Below are 10,122 nucleotides of genomic sequence, written 5' to 3' on the forward strand. Positions count from 1 at the left end.
TAATTATTGTAATTTGCGGGCAATTACTGAAGGCCTAAAATTACTTAATTTGCCAATGAAATAACAGCTTGTACAGGCACCTTTAAAGACCCAATGCAGATGATTGGAGGATAATCTAAAGGACATTTTACTGTGGTGGTATCAGCAAACATCTCCATTTCGGCATCCCGGCGGTCGGGCGCTTACATTACCGCCGCCCAAATTCTGATGCTGGTCAGAATCCCGACGCTGGCATTCCGACCGCCGACTTACCGAAGGTAAGTTGCCGGGTTGGGGGGAGGGTTAGGCACTAGGGGGGGGGTTAGGGTTAGGCACTAGGGGGAGGGTTAGGCACTAAGAGGGAGTGGTTAGGTTTAGGGTGCGGGGAGGGGAAGGTTAGAGTTAGGCACTGGGTGGAGGGCAGGGTTAGGCACCTGGCAGAGAGGGTTAGGTTAGGGAGGGGGGAGGGTTACCATACCGACCAACAAGTGTCGGTATGCTAACCCTGTCGGGATGTCGGTGTCGGGATTCTGACCGCCGGCATCCTGTACCCAACACCCCTGCACTGCTCCCAGCTCCGGCACTAACACACAGTGCAGCACTGTCAGAGATTAGAAAAAAAAAAAAAAACGGCCAGCGGCTACCATCGATGTCAGGAAACCACCTGGATCTCTGCCATCCATGGTAAAACTATTTAACATCGACGGGCGACCATCGATGATTTCTGATCATCAATGTTCGATGGCCATCCCTACTCTGAAGTACAACTGAGACTGGATTTCATCTGAAGGAGAGCAGACATTTATGACATTCCCCTATCTGTCTGCCACCCTCCCATTTAGACTGTAAACTCTTACGACATTGCCCTCTTTCCTCATATGCTTTTTCTTCCGTCACTTCTACCACCCAATCCTCCCCACTGCCTACAACGGCACCCAACCATTGGGTTCTGCCACCCTGCTGCTTATTTGAGCATTATGACAGCTGATGCAGCAATGTTTATAAACCATGTCCACGTTCTGCAGTGTTCTGTATTTTATATTGCTTTCTTTCCTGTTTTTGTTCACACTGTTTCTGTTTTTGTACTCTGTAAGGCGCTGTGGATCCCTTGTGGCGCCATATAAATAAAGAATGTTAATATTAATTCATGAAGAAAATATAATTGTTGTACATAGGTATCTTAAAATCTGTGCTAGCTAATGCTCAGACTGTTCCCCATACTAGCACAATATTACAAGCCAGGAGCTGCTATTCGCAATAGTGTGGGAGAAAACTTACGCAAAACTTTGTATGTTGAGAACATACAAACTCCACACAAGGTAGAACCTAGGTAAGAATTGAACCCAATACCCCAGTGGTGAGAGGCAGTAATACTAACCACTGCACCAACAATGGTGCTCTGCAAACTTGTGTATAGAGCTGCCACTATATTCTGCTTTGTGGTAGGCGAAGCTGTAGCATGTACTGTAAGTGGATTGAACAGATGTCTAAGATTATTCACCAAAAGGCACCAATTATGTAAATGTGACTCTACTGTGCATAATCTACCAACTGGCTCCGTTTGTTACCATTGGAAAACAACTGACCACTTAAATCTACATTCTACACTGCTGGTAGCATTGTGCAGAGGGTGCAGCCATTCCCCAACATTCTGCGACACTGATATAGGACGGGTGGGAAAAAAATTAATTATGATTTATTTTACCTTTAAGGTATTGCTAAATCATATAATTGACTGTATGTATCTTTTAAGTGCTTTCTCTACTCATTTCCCACCCACTGCTACTTAGTTCCTGATTACCCACAAGTATGAGCACATTTTTCTCAATGATTAATTCCTATATTTGGAAAGTAAAAATATGTTGTTCTGCTCATCATTTGAACTATCTGCCAGCAGCAGCCATGTTTTTGCCCTGAGTGCTGAACTGATATAAATATCTTATCTCACTATTGGCTGCAAGTTTTGTTTTCGAATATTAGCTTTATATTCGGTTGACATACTATACATGTGATGTCAGATTAATCGTTTTACTTGTATTTATTACATTCTTGATAGTATTCTTGATAGTATTCAAAACAGTAGGCTCCCATTACAGTCCGGGTTTTAAGGCTATCCATGCTTGAGTCCAAATGGTTAAATAAAATTGACTGAGGTACTAATTAAGTCACCTGGGCTCAAGTATTGATATCCTTAAAACCTGGACAGTAATAGCGGAGTTTGGTAACTTCTGGGTTAGTGCATTTCCAGACAAGTGCTTCATCATGAAGATCAAAGAACTTTCAAAGCAAATCCAAAAAAACATTATTAAAAAGCACCAATCAGTGTAATTGTTTAAGAACCATTCAGATATGTTTAATGTCCTCCAAAACTGAGTCTGGATGCAAGAAGGACACTTAAGGGAATAATTAGAGAGACCAACAACAGGCATATGGCAACTATGATGGAATTATAGTCTTTCATGGCATAGACGGAATAAGCTGCCCATTGAATACCCACCTGGGCACTCCACAAATGTGTGCTTTATTGGAGGGTGGCAAAACAAAGTAAACCATTGAAATCTGAAGATTGCCAGGTTTATAGGGAAACCTACATACTGAGAGAAAATGCCATGGTGTGATGAGACCAGATTTACCCTTTATAGCTTCAACTTTAGGTACAGTGTTTGATGGCAACCTAACACTACACATTATGCCAAGAACACTATCCCTATCATCAATTACACTTGTTTAAAAACCCGTGAAGATATGTATGGAGTATGATATAGACTAATTTTGGAGATACACTGTATATACTCTATTACTCAGAGCTAGCTGCCTAGATACAGACTTCAACTAAACTTGCCAGTGAAAAGAACAAAGGCCCTCATTCAGAGCCGTACGCTCTGAGCAGAGCGCACGCTCTGCATGAGGGCCGGGCTCCATTTTCATGGAGCGTCCTCCTGGACGCTCGTATAGCTGTGGGTCACCACCCACAGGCTATACGAGCGTGCATTTTGATGGCCGCGATGGTCGTGACCATCGCGACCATCGAAATTGCGAGCCGGAGCCTGCGGTTGAGGTTTTCAACCGCAAGCTCCAGAGTGATTTTGGCTCTATCAGAGCCAAAATCACTCCCACTGACATCACTAGTGATGTCAGTGGGCCGGCTTCTGACGGGAGGCGTTCCCGTGGGAACGCCCCCGTCAGGGAGGCACGCCCCCGGCACGCCCACCAAAGGGGGCGTGCTGTCAATCAACATTGACAGCACGCCCCCTTTGATCGGACACAACGAGCGAAGGAAAGTCCTTCGCTCGTCGTGTCTGGCGCATGCGCACGACGGAGCTCCCTCCGTCGTGCGCATGCTCAGTGCAGACCATCGACCCACTTGCGAGCGGACAGCCGCTCGCGAGTGGGTCTGAATCAGGCCCAAAGTACTTAGGGCTCTATTTATTAACATTATTTTTACAATCATGTGAAAAAGGGTGTTTTCACACCCTTTTCACATTATTTTAGTTTCACTTACAGTTACTAAAGGGCAATTGGAGTAGAATTCGTAAAAATTTATATTCCAAATTACTTTTAGTAAGCAGATCGCATTTCCCATAATTGTAATGGGAAATGTGATCTGACCAAAGTTACTAAAAATAAAATGTGAAAAAATACCAGGGAAAGCCCTGTGATAATTATCCAGGGTCTCCCCCAGTTACCGGGTCTCCCCCAGTTACCGGACTCCTGCTCTGCTATAACAGGCAGAGCAGAGCCGGGAGCCGGCCCCAGTAATCAGCTGTGTGGTCTAAACAGACCACACGCTGATTCACTGTAAAAAAAAGTTTAAAAACAAAGTAAAAAAAAAACAAACTTACCTGAGTCCAGGGACCGGAGTTCGGTGCTCCGGTGATGTCCTCCCTCCAGTCAGCTGGTCTCCCATGTTGCACTGGGGCCCGGTCATCACCTGACAGGGTCCTAGTGCAGTATGGGATGTCTGCTGACCGGAGCGACAGAGGACAGCACCGGAGGCCCGATAACTGCAGGTAAGTGTAATTAAGGGAGGGGGAGTCGCGGGAGGTTGCGGGGGTCAGCGATCATGGGGGCGGGGCTTAGCGATGGGGGAGGGGCTTGGCAACAGGGGAGGATAGCAGTGGCAGCCGGTCGGCGCATGCGCAGGGCACTTGTCACGGTATTTTTTGTGAAAATATAGTGATAAGGCTCCGGAGGGAATTCGCAGGGACAGAGCTTTCTCGCAAGCTCTGTCCCTGCAAGGGTAGTAAATCCCTGTGATGCGAGTTCAGTCGGTAGTATCACACTACAATCTGCATTACAAATGCGGATTGTAGTAAATAGAACCCATAGTACTGTAGAGAATAGCACAGTACATAATACGACAATGTGAGAGGTGAAAAGGAACCCCTACCACCTGTCCAGATCTCCAAATAATCTTTACTTATGGGTGAAAGTAAGTATCCACACAATGGCCCTCATTCAGAGTCGATCGCAAGAAGCGATCGCTCACTGTGAATGAGGGCGGGCACTTCTTGTTTTGAAGTGCTGCCTACAGGTCGCAAGCTAAGCTGTGGGTTACCACACACAGCTTAGCTTGCGATCAGGGTGATGGTCGCGATGGTCTTCACCATCGCGACCATCGGGGCTTACGACCAGACCCTAAGGTTGGGTCTGGGCACTCGTAAGCCCCAGGGAACTTTCTGCTCTGTTTGAGCAGGAAGTTCCCCACTGACATCATCAATGATGTCAGTGGGGCCGCCCCCAAACGGCAAGCGTTCTGACTGGAACGCCTCCGTTTGGCCGGGCACGCCCCGGCCCGCCCAGCAAACGGGGCGAGCTGTCACTCAACATCGACAACTCGACCCGTCTGCTACGAGACCCCTAGCGACGGAGCGCCCGTCGCTAGCCGGGTCTCACGCATGCGCACGACGGAGACGGCTCCGTCGTGCGCATGCTCTGTGGGGAACATCGACCCGGTTGCGAGCGCATCGGCGCTTGCGACCGGGTCTGAATGAGACCCAATGTTTGTTGAGTTAGATCACTTGTCAAAATGAAAAATATTATAATTTGGTATTAGTAGTGCTTACCTTGTTAAACTCAAATTTAAAATCTGATTTACAATAGATTATTTTCTTTATTAACTGCAAATATTGTATATTGATGCAGTTCTCACTATACAGCAATCTTAAAATATAGTCCTATCCACAGTTATAGCATGGGTGACATTAGAAAGATTAGTAATATAATAAAGTTAATGCACTTTGTTATACATTTGTGTACATCGATGATAATATTTGTACTAATACCGTAAGTGAGAGTTATTATAAAACACTGAGGGCCTGATTCAGAGCCGGAAGCTCTGACAGAGCGCTCGCTCAGAATCAGGGCCAGCCCTCTTGTTTTTAGAGCGGCCTCCTGGCCGCTCGCATAGCTGTGGGTGACTATCGCGACCATCAGGCTTGCGACGAGACCCTTGTGGTAGGGTCTCGTTGCCGCAAGCCCTGGAGTGCTTTCGGCTCAAACAGAGCCGAAAGCACTCCCACTGACATCACTTGTGATGTCAGTGGGGCCGGCCCCAGACGGTAGCCATGGGAACGCCTCCGACTGGGCAGCACGCTCAACATTGACAGCACGCCCCCTTTGGTACGAGACCCGGAGCGACGGTTTGCCCGTCGCTATACGGGTCTCACGCATGCGCACGACGGAGACGGCTCCGTAGTGCGCATGCGCACTGGGCCACCATCAACCCGCTTGCGAGCGCTCAGCGCTCACGAGCGGGTCTGAATCAGGCCCAGAGCGTAGTATTATTATTATCACCTTGACCTGCTCAGATGTATCAATGGTAAGGCTGCAGGCACGAGATGCATTAAAGCAATAGCATTCCAGAATCCAAATACATCCCTAAAATAACGTCACAGACTCCATTAGAACTTGGGGGGTCATTCAGACCCGCTCGTGAGCGGCAGTACGCTTGCAAGCGGGTCGATGTTCCCCCACTGCACATGCGCACGACGGAGGGAGCTCCGTCATGCGCATGCGCGAGACCCGGCGAGCGACGGGCTCTCCATCGCTCCGGGTCTTGCACCAAAGGGGGCGTGCTGTCAATGTTGATTGACAGCACGCCCCCTTTGGTGGGCGTTCCGGGGGCGTGCCTGCCAGACGGAGGCGTTCCCATGGGAACGCCTACCGTCTGAGTCCGACCCCACTGACATCACTAGTGATGTCAGTGGGAGTGATTTTGGCTCTGATAGAGCCAAAATCACTCCAGGGCTTGCGGCAGCGAGACCCTACCGCAGGGTCTCCGTCGCAAGCCCGATGGTAGCAATGGTCTTGACCATCGCGACCATCATCATGGACGCTCGCTATAGCTGTGGGTGGTAACCCACAGCTATGCGAGCGTCCATGAGGACGCTCCAAAAAAAGGTAGGAGGGCCCTGATTCAGAGCGAGCGCTCTGGTCAGAGCATTCAGCTCTGAATCAGGCCCTTGGTGTATACAACAGCCGTTGCAGTGGCCTCTTACAGCCTAATATCACAACCATCCTTGAGGGGATGCAGTCAGGAAGCCAAAGGTCGAAATGCCGACCGAGAAACCATTGGAACTACACCAGCTAACGGTCAACATTTGGATTAGGGAGACACTTCAAGAAGGAAGAAACAAGGTACCCCAAAATGTATTTAATGGTCAACACCTATAACACATGGGTCTATGGGTCTGATTCAGTGGAGGATGCTTAGCAGTAGCAGCTACCACAACATTTTGCTAATGCTGCTGCCGATGGGTGGTCTATTAAGAGCTGCATCTTCCAACACAGGGGCAAGGGCACTGCTGAACGCAGAGTCACGATTATCGGGAATCTGCGCATGTGCTGGACCCATTCTGCGAGTGTGCAGAATGGGTCCTGCTAATACGCACGCTAACCCTTGAATGACTCTTCATGACTGACAGGCAGAGGCATTTATGGGGCTGGTGCGGGGGCAGGGGCGGCTGGCGTTCCCGGAAACGTGGTGTGTCCGCCCCATTTTCCAGGAGTGGCCAGCCCAGAGACTGCATGGATGCACACAGTCTGCTGGGCTCGCAAGCTGTCCACCCTGAGTAAGCTTAGGCTTACTAAGCTGGCTGGCTGCCCAGTGCCATCCACCATCACGACCATCAACCACGGATGGACGCGATGGTGATCCCTGCACAGCGAAGCAGTAGGGGGTGTGTCATACACCTGCTGCATTTGCATAATAGCAATGCCTGCGTGCAGCTTTGCAAATGCCATCCTTGCTGAATCAGGCCCACAGTCCCTGACACTGACATGCCCCCAAAACTCCCTGCTGTCATGTCTGCCTACTCAAGCCACGCCCCCTGACACTGCCCAGGAATGCCTGTCTGAACTGCATGGATCTCTACATGCAGTCCCAATCTGCGGCCGATGTCGGCAACCATCGGAATACATGCGCAGTGCGTCTCGTACGCCAGCTCATAAATAAAACATTTTACTTGCTTCCACCTCTGAATCGGGCCCCATGTCTCTTTGGTGATTAACAAAATATGTACCCAACATGCATTGCTGCTTATTTATTCAATTGTGTGACAGACAATTACTGTTTCTGTTTTCCAGCAAATTTCATGAAACCAATTCCAGGTATCTCCTCCTTGTTCTGATCAGGATAGAGGAAATAGGCTTCCACTTTACAACAGAGACATTAAGAGAAGTCGTCATCTTAGTTGGATCTCTTTGTGATTGAGGCTTACGGCTGGTTGTTTTCATGTCTTTAAGGTCAAAGTGAGAGAATGTAACTTGGTTCAGAGGTGAAATAATTATTTCATTCCAGCTGAATGTGGTTTGCAAAAATAATTAGTAGTCATCTGTGTTCAAGAGAATTATTTTTATGTAAAATATTAATTATCACAAATCATCTCAGAAATCTTTATTTTTTTGCAATGAAATAACAATGTACCTAGTTTCACTGAAGAAGTTGTAGACATGGGGCTGATGCATCAATGCATATTTTGATGTTTTCGGAGGTTTGGCCACTAACCGCATGTGCACCAAGCTCCACAATGCGATATATTCCAGGGCTTGGATGCGGTGGGTAATGCCATCTTTAAATGGTGTTACCCAATAGAAGCCTACGGGCTTCTTTTCGTATTTCCCCTTGAGATGGATCCCATTGATCCCGCACAACACCCCGAGCAGCAGGTGCGTCACTCAACGCATGGCTAGAAGGACTCCCAGGTTCTAAACCCGGAAAATCTTCTATTGCAAATGACAGCTCTAACCGGGAGAGCTGTCCTTCGTGATTTTCTTCAAGTATACAGCGTTAGTAAACTCCATTATGCTTATGATGAGTGGCGGGATGCAGGGCCTTAAGACGCAGTTGCGAGCGATTGCGACTTAGCGAGCGGGTCTGAATCAGGCCCTAAGAGCACAGATAGGAGCCATTTGGCCACACAGATGCATACAGAAAAAATACATATTTACTTTATTGAGTGCGATGTGGGATCAATTGCATCTGGCTTGCGTTCACAGGCCTAGTCTACATAGCGAGAATTTAGCGGCAATATCGGTAATGAAATGTTTTATCAACCAAAATAGAATAGTTGTGCAAATGATTCAATGAAAATAGAACTATTTGGACAATTTTAGATCCAAGTTTGTACTTTTGTCTGGAATGTAAGCTCACCTGAGCAGGGCCCTCCTTCCACTCATTTCATCCCTCCCCTTATGCTTACTAACTCTGGGCCTGATTCAGACCCACTCGCGAGTGCTGAGCGCTCGCAAGCGGGTCGATGGTGGCCCAGTGCGCATGCGCACGACGGAGCCGGCTCCGTCGTGCGCATACACGAGACCCGGATAACAACGGGCAAGCCGTCGCTCCGGGTCTCGTACCAAAGGGTGCGTGCTGTCGATGTTGGTGGGCGTGCCGGGGGCGTGGCTGCCTAGACGGAGGCGTTCCCATGGGAACGCCTACCGTCTGGGGCCGGCCCCACTGACATCACAAGTGATGTCAGTGGGAGTGCTTTCGGCTCTGTTACAGCCGAAAGCACTCTAGGGCTTGCGGCAATGAGACCCTACCACAAGGGTCTCGTCGCAAGCCCGATGGTCGCGATGGTCTTGACTCTTGACCATCGCGACCATCTTCCTGGCCACTCGCTATAGCTGTGGGTGGTCACCTACAGCTATGCGAGCGGCCAGGTGGCCATTCAAAAAAAAAAAATAGCCTGGCCCTGATTCAGAGCGAGTGCTCTGTCAGAGCGTCCGGCTCTGAATCAGGCCCTCAGTCAGTAGGTATACGCTGCAAGTATGCCTGGACATGTAATTATTTTGTTACTTTGATTACCCTTCTTAGTATCTTTGCTTTGTACGGCGGTAAGGAAATTTGTGGTAGGTTATAAATGAAGAACAGGGCCGGCTCTAGGGGTGTTCGACCAGTGCAGTCGCACAGGGGCGCCACCCGTAGAGGGCGCACCCCTCCCCAGCATCCCGATTTCAGCGGGACAGTACTGTCCCGCTGTTCCACCCGCGGGCTAAAGTGGCCAGAGGGTGGTCAAATCAGGAGGCTGGGGACATGCACCAGCGCAGCTGTGGGGCGGTGCCAGACCCCCGAAGTGTGAATGGATGCCGCGCACATGCGCGCGGCAGCCAGTCACTGACGGGAGAGAGCTGGGTGAAGCCCAGCCAGTGACGGAGTGCTGGGCTTTATTCCCAGCCTGACGTTATTTGGCGGCGTGCCATGCAGGCACGCCTCCAAATAACGTCACGTAGGGGGCGTTACCTATGGTAATTAGGCCATGCCCCCAAATTCGGTCGCGATATGTACAGAAATGGTAATACCATGAAAATGAGTGCAATGCTATTTTGCTCTAGCTGGCCAAATTTCAAACACCACTTTGGCCGGGATGCACCATTGCAGATATTACAAGAAAATTATTTCCGAGGCTTGGCCAATCACCGCATATGCCTCAAGCTCCGCAATGCGATACAGTCCGGGGCTTGGATGCGGTGGGCAACCCCATCTGAGAGGGACCCACCCGATTGCCCCCTCGGCATGTGCATCACTCAACGCACTCACAGAAGGACATCTGGGTATGCATGAATAAATCATAAAGGACAGCTCTTACCGGGATGCATGTGATGATAGGTAGTTTATGTTTCTGGGGCCGGGGGTAGAGT

Source organism: Taudactylus pleione, unplaced genomic scaffold (assembly GCF_031769625.1).
Source record: "Taudactylus pleione unplaced genomic scaffold, aTauple2 ptg000195l, whole genome shotgun sequence".
NCBI classification, from domain to species: Eukaryota; Metazoa; Chordata; class Amphibia; order Anura; family Myobatrachidae; genus Taudactylus; species Taudactylus pleione.